Source organism: Coregonus lavaretus, assembly GCF_964263955.1.
Source record: "Coregonus lavaretus genome assembly, chromosome: 27".
Taxonomy (NCBI): Eukaryota; Metazoa; Chordata; class Actinopteri; order Salmoniformes; family Salmonidae; genus Coregonus; species Coregonus lavaretus.
Window position 1 is genome coordinate 44,886,937 of NC_140014.1, and position 14,952 is coordinate 44,901,888.

Here is a 14,952-nt window from a genome sequence, read left to right on the forward strand (position 1 = left end):
ATGAGGTCTCTAACCCACAGATACTGGTTCAGACCATTCATGATGTCTCTAACCCACAGATGCTGGCTCAGACCATGAGGTCCCTAACCCACAGATACTGGTTTTCAGACCATTCATGAGGTCTCTAACCCACAGATACTGGTTCAGACCATGAGGTCTCTAACCCACAGATACTGGTTCAGACCATGTGGTCTCTAACCCACAGATACTGATTCAGACCATTCATGAGGTCTCTAACCCACAGATACTGGTTCAGACCATTCATGAGGTCTCTAACCCACAGATACTGGTTCAGACCATGATGTCTCTAACCCACAGATACTGGTTCAGACCATGAGGTCTCTAACCCACATATACTGGTTCAGACCATGAGGTCTCTAACCCACAGATACTGGTTCAGACCATGATGTCTCTAACACACAGATACTGGTTCAGACCATGTGGTCTCTAACCCACAGATACTGGTTCAGGCCATTCATGAGGTCTCTAACCCACAGATACTGGTTCAGACCATGAGGTCTCTAACCCACAGATACTGGTTCAGACCATGTGGTCTCTAACCCACAGATACTGGTTCAGGCCATTCATGAGGTCTCTAACCCACAGATACTGGTTCAGACCATGAGGTCTCTAACCCACAGATACTGGTTCAGACCATGAGGTCTCTAACCCACAGATACTGGTTCAGACCATTCATGAGGTCTCTAACACACAGATACTGGTTCAGACCATGTGGTCTCTAACCCAGAGATACTGGTTCAGACCATGAGGTCTTTAACACAGATACTGGTTCAGACCATGAGGTCTCTAACCCACAGATACTGGTTCAGACCATGAGGTCTCTAACCCACAGATACTGGTTCAGACCATGAGGTCTCTAACCCACAGATACTGGTTCAGACCATTCATGATGTCTCTAACCCACAGATGCTGGCTCAGACCATGAGGTCCCTAACCCACAGATACTGGTTTTCAGACCATTCATGAGGTCTCTAACCCACAGATACTGGTTCAGACCATGAGGTCTCTAACCCACAGATACTGGTTCAGACCATGTGGTCTCTAACCCACAGATACTGATTCAGACCATTCATGAGGTCTCTAACCCACAGATACTGGTTCAGACCATTCATGAGGTCTCTAACCCACAGATACTGGTTCAGACCATGATGTCTCTAACCCACAGATACTGGTTCAGACCATGAGGTCTCTAACCCACATATACTGGTTCAGACCATGAGGTCTCTAACCCACAGATACTGGTTCAGACCATGATGTCTCTAACACACAGATACTGGTTCAGACCATGTGGTCTCTAACCCACAGATACTGGTTCAGGCCATTCATGAGGTCTCTAACCCACAGATACTGGTTCAGACCATGAGGTCTCTAACCCACAGATACTGGTTCAGACCATGAGGTCTCTAACCCACAGATACTGGTTCAGACCATTCATGAGGTCTCTAACACACAGATACTGGTTCAGACCATGTGGTCTCTAACCCAGAGATACTGGTTCAGACCATGAGGTCTTTAACACACAGATACTGGTTCAGACCATGAGGTCTCTAACCCACAGATACTGGTTCAGACCATGAGGTCTCTAACCCACAGATACTGGTTCAGACCATGAGGTCTCTAACCCACAGATACTGGTTCAGACCATTCATGATGTCTCTAACCCACAGATGCTGGCTCAGACCATGAGGTCCCTAACCCACAGATACTGGTTTTCAGACCATTCATGAGGTCTCTAACCCACAGATACTGGTTCAGACCATGAGGTCTCTAACCCACAGATACTGGTTCAGACCATGTGGTCTCTAACCCACAGATACTGATTCAGACCATTCATGAGGTCTCTAACCCACAGATACTGGTTCAGACCATTCATGAGGTCTCTAACCCACAGATACTGGTTCAGACCATGATGTCTCTAACCCACAGATACTGGTTCAGACCATGAGGTCTCTAACCCACATATACTGGTTCAGACCATGAGGTCTCTAACCCACAGATACTGGTTCAGACCATGAGGTCTCTAACCCACAGATACTGGTTCAGACCATTCATGAGGTCTCTAACCCACAGATACTGGTTCAGACCATGAGGTCAATAACCCACAGTAACTGGTTCAGACCATGAGGTCTCTAACCCACAGATACTGGTTCAGACCATGAGGTCTCTAACCCACAGATACTGGTTCAGAACATTCATGAGGTCTCTAACCCAAAGTAGGGGTTGTAACTTCCCTCTGGGCAGGTGTCTAGCTGCCTTACACTGGGCGCACACGGAGCAGGAGGAAACATAAACCCTCATGTTCTTAGCTAAAGTGTGCCACCAGTACTTCCCACTAAGGCAGTGCACTGTCCGACCGATGCCAGGATGACCAGAGGAGGGTGACATGTGAGCCCAATATATCAATTGATCGCGAACCTCGAGCGGCACGTACCTCCGACCCTCTGGACACTGTGGGGGAGTAGGATCGGTACGTAACGCCCGCTCGATGTCCGCATCAACCTCCCACACCACCGGTGCCACCAGACAAGACTCCGGGAGTATGGGAGTAGGCTCAATGGACCTCCCCTCTGTGTCATATAGTCGGGACAGGGCGTCTGCCTTAGTGTTCTGGGAACCTGGTCTATAGGTGAGCTTAAATACATATCGGGAGAGAAACATAGACCACCTTGCCTGGCGAGGGTTCAGCCTCCTCGCTGCCCGGATGTACTCCAGGTTACGATGGTCAGTCAGAATGAGAAAAGGGTGTTTAACCCCCTCAAGCCAATGCCTCCACACCTTCAGTGGCCTGAACCACAGCCAACCGCTCCCTGTCCCCCACATCATAATTGCGCTCCGCCGGACTGAGCTTCTTAGAATAGAAAGCACAGGGGCGGAGTTTTGGTGGCGTACCCGAGCGCTGAGACAGCACAGCGCCGATCCCAGCCTCGGACGCATCCACCTTAACTTGGAACGCCAAAGAGGGGTTCACCTTCCGACAGGACAACGATCCTAAGCACACAGCCAAGACAACGCAGGAGTGGCTTCGGGATATTTTTCAGCGGCAGGGACTGGGAGACTAGTCAGGATTGAGGCAAAGATTAACGGAGCAAAGTACAGAGAGATCCTTGATGAAAACCTGCTCCAGAGCACTCAGGACCTCAGACTGGGGCGAAGGTTCACCTTCCAACAGGGCAACGACCCTAAGCACACAGCCAAGACAACGCAGGAGTGGCTTCGGGATAAGTCTCTGAATGTCCTTGAGTGGCCCAGCCAGAGCCCAGACTTGAACCCAATCGAACATCTCTGGAGAGACCTGAAAATAGCTGTGCAGCGACGCTCCCCATCCAACATGACAGAGCTTGAGAGGATATACAGAGAATGGGAGAAACTCCCCAAATACAGGTGTGCCAAGCTTGTAGCGTCATACCCAAGAAGACTCGAGGCTGTAATTGCTGCTAAAGGTGCTTCAACAAAGCACTGAGTAAAGGGTCTGAATACTTATGTAAATGTGATATTTGAGTTTTTTTTTTTTTTTGCAAACATTTATAAATATGAAACTTCACTGTATATGTATACATATATTTTAAAATCCTGTTTTTGCTTAGTCATTATGGGGTATTGTGTGTAGATTGATGAGGAGGACAAAACTGTTTAATCCATTTTAGAATAAGCCTGTAAAGTAACGAAATGTGGAAAAAGTCAAGGAGTCGGAGTACTTTCCAAATATACTGTATATACACACTACATGACCAAAAGTATGTGGACACCTGCTCGTTGAACATTTCATTCCAAAATCATGGTTAATAATATGGAGTTGGTCCCCCACTTTGCTGCTATAACAGCCTCCACTCTTCTGGGAAGGCTTTCCACTAGATGTTGGAACATTGCTGCGGGAACTTGCTTCCATTCAGCCACATGAGCATTAGTGAGGTCGGGCACTGATGTTGGACGATTAGGCCTGGCTCGCAGTCAGCGTTCCAATTCATCCCAAAGATGTTCGATGGGGTTGAGGTCAGGGCTCTGTGTAGGCCAGTCAAGTTCTTCCACACCTATCTCGACAAACCATTTCTGTATGGACATCGCTTTGCGCACGGGGGCATTGTCATGCAGAAACAGGAAAGGGCCTTAACCCAAACTGTTGCCACAAAGTTGGAAGCACTGAATTGTCTCGAATGTCATTGTATGCTGGAACTAATGGGCCTAGCCCGAACCATGAAAAACAGCCAGAATCGTCCGTCGGACTGCCAGATGGTGAAGCGTGATTCATCACTCCAGAGAACGCCTTTCCACTGCTCCAGAGTCCAATGGCGGCGAGCTTTACACCACTCCAGCCGACGTGTGGCATTGCGCATGGTGATCTTAGGCTTGTGTGCGGCTGCTCGGCCATGGAAACCCATTTCATGAAGCTCCCGACGAAGAGTTCTTGTGCTGACGTTGCTTCCAGAGGCAGTTTGGAACTCGGTAGTGAGTGTTGCAACCGAGGACAGATGATTGTTACGCGGTACGCGCTTCAGCACTCGGTGGTCCCGTTCTGTGAGCTTGTGTGGCCTACCACTTCGCGGCTGAGCCGTTGTTGCTCCTAGATGTTTCCACGTCACAATAACAGCCCTTACAGTTGACCGGGGCAGCTCTAGCAAGGCAGACATTTTACATACTGACTTGTTGGAAAGGTGGCATCCGATGACGGTGCCACGTTGAAAGTCACTGAGCTCTTCCGTAAGGCCATTCTACTGCCAATGTTTGTCTATGGAGATTGCATGGCTGTGTGCTCGATTTTATACACCTGTCAGCAACGGGTGTGGCTGAAATAGCCGAATCCGCTAATTTTATGGGGTGTCCACATACACAATATATACAAAAGTATGAAGACACCCCTTCAAATTGGAGTCGTGTGCGTCCACGCAGTCCTGGGTGAGCAGGGAATACAGGAGGGACTAAGCACGCATTCCTGAGGGGCCCCCGTGTTGAGGGTCAGCGTGGCGGATGTGTTGTTGCCTACCCTTACCAGCTGGGTGCAGCCCGGCACGTCAGGAAGTCCAGGATCCAGTTGCAGAGGGAGGTGTTTAGTCCCAGGATCCTTCGCTTAGTGATGAGCTTTGAGGGCACTATGGTGTTGAACGCTGAGCTGCAGTCAATCAATAGCATTCTCACATAGGTGTTCCTTTTGTCCAGGTGTGAAAGGGCAGTGTGGAGTGCAATAGAGATTGCGTCATCTGTGGATCTGTTGGGGCGGTATGCGAATTGGAGTGGGTCTAGGGTTTCCGGGATGATGGTGTTGATGTGAGCCATGACCAGCCTTTCAAAGCACTTCATGGCTACAGATGTGAGTGCAATGGGGCGATAGTCATTTAGACAGGTTACCTTGGCATGTAGCTATTACAGACTGGGTCAGGGAAAGGTTGAAAATGTCAGTGAAGAACAGCACTGCCTCTTCACCGGCCCCCAGCACTGCCTCTTCACCGGCCCCCAGCACTGCCTCTTCACCGGCCCCCAGCACTGCCTCTTCACCGGCCCCCAGCACTGCCTCTTCACCGGCCCCCAGCACTGCCTCTTCACCGGCCCCAAGCACTGCCTCTGCCCCTAGTATTGACTGATCACCGGCCCCCAGCACTGCCTCTGCCCCTAGTATTGACTGATCACCGGGCCCCCAGCACTGCCTCTGCCCCTAGTATTGACTGATCACCGGGCCCCCAGCACTGCCTCTTCACCGGCCCCAAGCACTGCCTCTGCCCCTAGTATTGACTGATCACCGGGCCCCCAGCACTGCCCCTCCCCCCAGTATTGACTGGTCACCGGCCCCCAGCACTGCCTCTGCCCCCAGTATTGACTGGTCACCGGCCCCCAGCACTGCCTCTGCCCCCAGTATTGACTGGTCACCGGCCCCCAGCCCATCTCCCGTACTGGAAACAATCTCCATGCAGGACCAGGGAAGCTCAATCCTGGGTCCCACTCCACTGGCTTGTTCCTCAGCGATGCCACAGAGCAGCAGCAGCAGCCGTAGCAGGCTGGGAGGAGAAGGGAGAAAAGAGCTGCCGACTCAGTCCTTGACACGTCACTGGCAAAGGCATTGCAAATGATAGAAGACAGATCTCAAGAGTTGTTCTGAAAGATTTCGATTGTTCATAAATATTTGTATCTACACTCTGACATTAATTATATTTAATTGACACTTTTGTTGTTTACATGTCTGTTCTCAGCAGACACGTTTGTATTGTGTTGTTAACTTTCAGAGCCCAGAAGCAAGAATAAAAGGTTTATTAGGAAGAAGCTTTGTTGGTGTTTCAATGCATTGTATTTGACAACGTTGAGAATAGCTATGTGCCACAGAATTTCTTCTACTTGTGGTGTAGATCAATCTAATCTAAATTACTGTACACTGAGACGTCATAGAATCGGCTTTCATTATATTAACAAGATTAAAACTCTAAATGTTACTTTGGTTCAGTGCACACATACATAACTGTGAGTCTGTGTCCTACATCAAGGTGTGAGCAGTCCAAACAAAGGCATATTCTGCATGATTGGCTGGCCTTGGGTTGAGTTGTCCCCTCCTAACCATGTCTTCCTGCCATGGCACACGTCCTGGGGGGAGGAATAAGTCCCTCAGCATGTTGAGTTGTCCCCTCCTAACCGTGTCTTCCTGCCATCGCACACGTCCTGGGGGGAGGAATAAGTCCCTCAGCATGTTGAGTTGTCCCCTCCTAACCGTGTCTTCCTGCCATGGCACATGTCCAGGGGAATAAGTCCCTGAGCATGTTTCCTCTTTCACTTGCAAGCCGTGTCGCCCTGGCTTGAGAGAGTCTGTAGGAAAGGCTACAAAGTTGTCCTTCGGGGCAAGCCAAAGGGTTTGCAGACCTCTGAAACGACACGGCGCACATCCATTCTGTAGATGCTAGCCACTGCCTGCTGTGAACTTCCAGAGGTAGGAACCCAAAGCTTCACCACATCAATTGGAGAACCGGCATTTGTTGGACCAGCACTGCATGCTCCCCATCCGCTGTTCTTTCTCTGTTGAGTGGTCACACGACCATCTTCTCCCTCTCTGTCTCCGTATCTAGCCTACTATATGTGTTGCTAGCTACATCACATCTAGTGGATCAATTCACACAACTTCCATATTCTCACCAGTCAAGTGTCTCTCTGTGTACACTTTTATTGTCCTGCACGTGTCTTCCTTGTTTGGGTATCATCACTTCGTTGTACTGTAGATGGCTATTACCAGCTGATCACCCTCTAATGTCCTGGGGTAATATTACCACTCTCCCCCTTGTTTTTTTTGTTTTTCAGGCAAACTTATTTTTAGGGAGCATGCGAGCACACTCGTTCGGTTCCCCTAGCCAAGTTTGGCTAGCCACCAGCCGAACCGAAACATGCTGATGCCTTTACAGGTAGTTTCGCGAGCCAATTGCTAACCATCGTTTGTGCAATGACTGGAAGTCTATGGTATCTCCTAGCATGCTAGCAGTTACCATAGACCTCCAGTCATTGCACTACCGGTAGTTAGCAATTGCGTTAACGCTAGTTAGCAACTTCCTTCAAACTACACGCAGAGACATAAAAATGGTATCCACGAGTTCATCAGACTCTGGGAAGTATATAAAGGGCTTGATTTCCAAAATCCTGAAGTATCCCTTTAAGCTAGGTAAGCTCAATCAAGCACAGATAACATATTTAAAGTGAATAAATAGTGTTTGAACCCAGGTCTGACTGGCAGGTGCTATGTATCTTAGCCTTGTGTTTGCACTGAATACCTCTGTTTGACTTTGGCTGGCTGGGCTGGGTAGCTATTCATAAGTTCCTCTGTGTCTCGAGTCCACTGTAATGCAGTGTGTTGCCAGTCCACTGTAATGCAGTGTGTTGCCAGTCCACTGTAATGCAGTGCTTGTTTTCTCACAAACTGATCTAGTGTCAGGTTCTCCTCAAAAACATTATTAGCCAGCTAGCTAACGTTAGCCAACTTGAGCAGAGATCTCAGCTTGCTAACGAGCAAAGCCAACCAACTACACACCAAATATACACAAATATACACAGAGCAAAACAATTATTTTCTACTGTTAGTCTCAACCAAATGACAAGTACAACAGCTAGACCTATCGCTCTGATACACAACGTAAGAACCACTAGATACAGGCTAGACAAAAGGCTCTAATGCTAGCTAGCTAGATAACCAGCCATGTACTGTAATTACCAATAGAAAAGCATCAGCTTCGTAGCTTCGTTATGCTAATGTGGTATAAATATACTAAATAATAAATAAAGAAATAAATAATATACTAATAATTATTCCCTTCCATCTTCCTCACCAACACTTTTTTTGTAGTTTTTTTTTTTAATTCTGTGAATATCATTTAGCTAGCTATTCATTTTATCAAATTGTATCTATATTTAGCACAATAGAAAGTATGCTTCCAAACCAGAACCCTGTAAAAACGTGAAAGCGTTTGGTTGGAAGAAAAAGCCCTGTCCACCAGAGCTCGTGTTTTTCTGTGATGCCTGCTTTTTTTTATTTTATTTTTTTACAACCACAAAACTTTTGGCACAGGTTAATCGCAAACATTTTGCCAAAACTCTGAGCGCACAGATTCGACATTTGCAAGTGTAGTTTTGATTCACAGAAGAAGATTCACCAGTCGCAAGTTTAGTAAATTAGTTGCATTCATTCTCAAATGTAGTTGCATGCTTGCAAATCTTATTATATTTATTCACATTTCAACTTAACCTGTCTGTTTGTTTTGTTGTATTTATTCACACATCACGTTATGCGCTTGCAAGTTGCAATTATTCACAAAATAAGTTAATGTTTGCAAATATTTTTTGCAACTACAAAACTCTGTATACAGGTGCAACTCATATTTTACATGTGCAAATCATACTTTACATGCTTGTATAATTAAGTCAGTATTCTACCTCCATACATCTGCCTGTAGCTGACTGCCGAGAGTCAATGCAGTGTTTTTACTTTACCTAGTTAGCACAACAGCTAGCTAGCTAGCGAATCATGCTAACCATTTAGCTAACTTTAGCCACCTAGCTAAAAATGGATCAATGGGCTGTATACGATTATGGAGAGTGAATAGTTATAAAGCTGTGGCCATCTGGCTAATACCAACAGAGGCTTTCTACAACAATAGAGTCATTCGCGCAGCTAGCTTCACGGTTCCTGCAGCTAGCGTGAAGCCAGCCCTCATTTGTTTGTTTATTTGCAAAAGCAGCAGCTACTATTCCTGGGGTCCACAAAAAACACAAAACATGACAAGTAACAAAACACTGATAGACAAGGGCAGTTACACAAATTAAAAATACAACAATATACAAACAATACAACTAAAAAATAAATGAAGCCGGTCAGTCAGCCAGCAGCTGAGAGTCAGAATAACCTACAGCCTCTGTGGGCTAAAATACTGTAGTTACCTTCCACTTTATGAGCAAGAATGAAGAGGTCACACTTAAAACCTACAAACCACATGACATGAGCTGTCAAAGCAGGGAATTATGAAAGAGTTGAGCCACACTTTTTTCAATGTAATCAAAAACACAAAAATTATAACTTGACCAAATAGGTCATAATTTCATGGAGTCTGTGAAGGAAGAAACCACACGGGGAAAGTGGTCAGCAAGTTAGGTCCCAAAAACAGATTTTTGTCACCAAGTCAAATTACTTTCATGTGTTAAGAGGTTTCATGATGCTTGTATCTAAAACCAAAGTAGATCATTTTAAGATTGTTCTATACATCAGTTGGGGTCTCTATGAGCTTCAATATGAGGTCGTAAACCTAGTATGAAAGTGCATCCTTGTAGCTGTGTGGGCTAATATAGTCAAAATGTTTGCCTTGGGGTGAGTTGAGCCAATGGATGAGTCAATGGCAAGTTGAGCCAATGGCCATGAGGTAAGTTGAGCCAATGAATGAGTCAATGGTAAGTTGAGCCAATGGCCTTGAGGTAAGTTGAGCCAATGAATGAGTCAATGGTAAGTTGAGCCAATGGCCATGAGGTAAGTTGAGCCAATGGTTGAGCCAATGGCAAGTTGAGCCAATGGCCATGAGGTAAGTTGAGCCAGTGGTTGAGCCAATGGCAAGTTGAGCCAATGGCCATGAGGTAAGTTGAGCCAATGGTTGAGCCAATGGCAAGTTGAGCCAATGGCCATGAAGTAAGTTGAGCCAATGGTTGAGCCAATGGCAAGTTGAGCCAATGTAAGTGTTTTCTTCCCAGGGCATCATCACTGGTAACACCAAAGCCTTAACTATGTAACAAAAATAAAAGTAAGTACAAAGGTTAGGTGTTAAAGGCCTTATCTGAGAACGAAGTGTATGTTAGGTGTTAAAGGCCTTATCTGAGAACGAAGTGTATGTTAGGTGTTAAAGGCCTTATCTGAGAACGAAGTGTATGTTAGGTGTTAAATGCCTTATCTGAGAACGAAGTGTATGTTAGGTGTTAAAGGCCTTATCTGAGAACGAAGTGTATGTTAGGTGTTAAAGGCCTTATCTGAGAACGAAGTGTATGTTAGGTGTTAAAGGCCTTATCTGAGAACGAAGTGTATGTTAGGTGTTAAAGGCCTTATCTGAGAACGAAGTGTATGTTAGGTGTTAAAGGCCTTATCTGAGAACGAAGTGTATGTTAGGTGTTAAAGGCCTTATCTGAGAACGTTGGATATAGTTTGCATCTCTGTTTGCATTAAGGTAGGCCTTTACTGAAAAGTATAATACATGAGTAAAACCCTAAAGTGAAGTACTAAAGTAAAAATATCTGTACTTTACTATTTATATTTTTCACAACTTTTACTTTTACTTCACTACATTCCTAAAGAAAATTATGTACTTTTTACTCCACACATTTTCCCTGACACCCAAAAGTACTTGTTACATTTTGAGTGCTTAGCAGGACAGGAAAATGGTCTAATTCATACACTTGTCAACAGAACATCCCTGGTCATCCCTACTGCCTCTGATCTGGCGGACACACTAAACACAAATGCTTCGTTTGTAAATTATGTCTAAGTGTTGCAGCGTGCCCCTGGCTATCTGTAAATTTAAAAAACAAGAAAACTGTGTCGTCTGGTTTGCTGAATATAAGGAATTTGAAATAATTTATACTTTTACCTTTGATACTTAAGTGTATTTTAGCAATTACATTTACTTTTGATACTTAAGTGTATTTAAAACCAAATACTTTGACTTTTACTCAAGTAGGATTTTACTGGGTGACTTTTACTTGAGTCATTTTCTATTAAGGTATCTTTACGTTTACTCAAGTATGCCAATTGGGTACTTTTTCCACTACTGGTAAAATAGGAACCACTCATTCAGTTTCACTCCATTAACACATTATACACTGCTCAAAAAAATAAAGGGAACACTTAAACAACACAATGTAACTCCAAGTCAATCACACTTCTGTGAAATCAAACTGTCCACTTAGGAAGCAACACTGATTGACAATACATTTCACATGCTGTTGTGCAAATGGAATAGACAACAGGTGGAAATTATAGGCAATTAGCAAGACACCCCCAATAAAGGACTGGTTTTGCAGGTGGTGACCACAGACCACTTCCCAATTCCTATGCTTCCTGGCTGATGTTTTGGTCACTTTTGAATGCTGGCGGTGCTTTCACTCTAGTGGTAGCATGAGACGGAGTCTACAACCCACACAAGTGGCTCAGGTAGTGCAGCTCATCCAGGATGGCACATCAATGCGAGCTGTGGCAAGAAGGTTTGCTGTGTCTGTCAGCGTAGTGTCCAGACCATGGAGGTGCTACCAGGAGACAGGCCAGTACATCAGGAGACGTGGAGGAGGCCGTAGGAGGGCAACAACCCAGCAGCAGGACTGCTACCTCCGCCTTTGTGCAAGGAGGAGCAGGAGGAGCACTGCCAGAGCCCTGCAAAATGACCTCCAGCAGGCCACAAATGTGCATGTGTCTGCTCAAACGGTCAGAAACAGACTCCATGAGGGTGGTATGAGGGCCCGACGTCCACAGGTGGGGGTTGTGCTTACAGCCCAACTCCGTGCAGGACGTTTGGCATTTGCCAGAGAACACCAAGATTGGCAAATTCGACACTGGCGCCCTGTGCTCTTCACAGATGAAAGCAGGTTCACACTGAGCACGTGACAGACGTGACAGAGTCTGGAGATGCCGTGGAGAACGTTCTGCTGCCTGCAACATCCTCCAGCATGACCGGTTTGGCGGTGGGTCAGTCATGGTGTGGGGTGGCATTTCTTTGGGGGGCCGCACAGCCCTCCATGTGCTCGCCAAAGGTAGCCTGACTGCCATTAGGTACCGAGATGAGATCCTCAGACCCCTTGTGAGACCATATGCTGGTGCGGTTGGCCCTGGGTTCCTCCTAATGCAAGACAATGCTAGACCTCATGTGGCTGGAGTGTGTCAGCAGTTCCTGCAAGAGGAAGGCATTGATGCTATGGACTGGCCCGCCCGTTCCCCAGACCTGAATCCAATTGAGCACATCTGGGACATCATGTCTCGCTCCATCCACCAACGCCACGTTGCACCACAGACTGTCCAGGAGTTGGCGGTTGCTTTAGTCCAGGTCTGGGAGGAGATCCCTCAGGAGAACATCCGCCACCTCATCAGGAGCATGCCCAAGCGTTGTAGGGAGGTCATACAGTCACGTGGAGGCCACACACACTACTGAGCCTCATTTTGACTTGTTTTAAGGACATTACATCAAAGTTGGATCAGCCTGTAGTGTGGTTTTCCACTTTAATTTTGAGGGTAACTCCAAATCCAGACCTCCATGGGTTGATAAATTTGATTTCCATTGAGAATTTTTGTGTGATTTTGTTGTCAGCACATTCAACTATGTAAAGAAAAAAGTATTTAATAAGATTATTTCATTCATTCAGATCTAGGATGTGTTATTTTAGTGTTCCCTTAATTTTTTTGAGCAGTGTATTTATTCATTGCAGATGACACAACAGTAGTAGGCTTGATTACCAACAATGACGAGACAGCATACAGGGAGGAGGTGAGGGCTCTGGGAGTGTGGTGCCAGGAAAATAACCTCTCACTCAACGTCAACAAATCAAAAGAGATGATCGTGGACTTCAGGAAACAGCAGAGGGTGCACCCCCCTATCCACATCGACGGGACCGCAGGGAGAAGGTGGAAAGCTTCCTGGGCTCCCGAGTGGCGCAGTGGTCTAAGGCACTGCATCTCAGTGCTTGAGGCGTCACTACAGACCCCCTGGTTCGATTCCAGGCTGTATCACAACCGGCCGTGATTGGGAGTCCCATAGGGCGGCGCACAATTGGCCTGGTAAAATAAAATAAATAAATAAAAAAACACATCACTGACAAACTGAAGAAGGCGCAACAGAGCCTCTTCAACTTCAGGAGGATAAAGACATTTGGCTTGGCACCTAAAACCCTCACAAACTTTTACAGATGCACAATTGAGAGCATCCTGTCGGGCTGTATCACCGCCTGGTACGGCAACTGCACCGCCTGCAACCGCAAGGCTCTCCAGAGGGTGGTGCGGTCTGCACAACGCATTACCGGGGGCAAACTACCCGCCCTCCAAGACACCTACAGTACCCGATGTCACAGGAAGGCCAAAAAGATCATCAAGGACATCAACCACCCGAGCCACTGCCTGTTCACCCCGCTATCATCCAGAAGGCGAGGTCAGTACAGGTGCATCAAAGCTGGGACCGAGAGACTGAAAAACAGCTTATATCTCAAGGCCATCAGACTGTTCAACAGCCATCACTAGCACATTAGAGGCTGCTGCCTATAGACATAGACTAGAAATCACTGCCCACTTTAAGAAATGGAACACTAGCCACTTTAACAATGTTTACATATCTTGCATTACTCATCTCATATGTATATACTGTATTCTATAGTATTCTATGGTATCTTAGTCACTTTAATAATGTGTACATATCTTGCATTACTCATCTCATATGTATATACTGTATTCTATACTATTCATATCTTGCATTACTCATCTCATATGTATATACTGTATTCTATAGTATTCTATGGTATCTTAGTCACTTTAATAATGTGTACATATCTTGCATTACTCATCTCATATGTATATACTGTATTCTATAGTATTCTATGGTATCTTAGTCACTTTAATAATGTGTACATATCTTGCATTACTCATCTCATATGTATATACTGTATTCTATAGTATTCATATCTTGCATTAATCATCTCATATGTATATACTGTATTCTATAGTATTCATATCTTGCATTACTCATCTCATATGTATATACTGTATTCTATAGTATTCATATCTTGCATTACTCATCTCATATGTATATACTGTATTCTATAGTATTCTACTGTATCTTAGTCCATGCCGCTCTGACATCACTCCTCATCGCTTGTCCATATATGTATATATTCTTAATTCATTCCTTACCTAGATTTGTGTGTATTTGGTATATGTTGTGAAATTGTTAGATATTACTTGTTAGATATTACTGCACTGTCGGAGCTAGAAGCACAAGCATTTCACTACACCCGCAATAACATCTGCTAAACACGTGTATGTGACCAATCAAATTTGATTTGCTTTCACGTGATCATGCTGGACGTCATCATTTTCCTGCCCTCTAGTGTTGAATCAAATAACTTCCTGGTCACCTGATCAAACCAGGAAGCAAAGCATAACAAGCCCTGCAATCTGACGTCTCTGTAGTTATCGAGAGAAAGACTAACTAGATCGATATCTTAGTTCATTAAGCTAACACCATGGTTCAATGTTTCCTGATCCATACCATCGGCCCGGTAAGCACTCTGGCGCCCGGGGAGAGCCGCGTGCTCTACTCCCGTGTGTTTGGACCGGAGGAGGGCGCGCTGACCGGGGCGGACAGCGAACTGGGACCGGAACAGAGGCGGCTTCTGCGAAATGAGAAGGTGGCCGTGGTGGCGAGGTGAGATACGGCCCTGGCTCCCGTACTAGAAAGACGATGTTGTTGC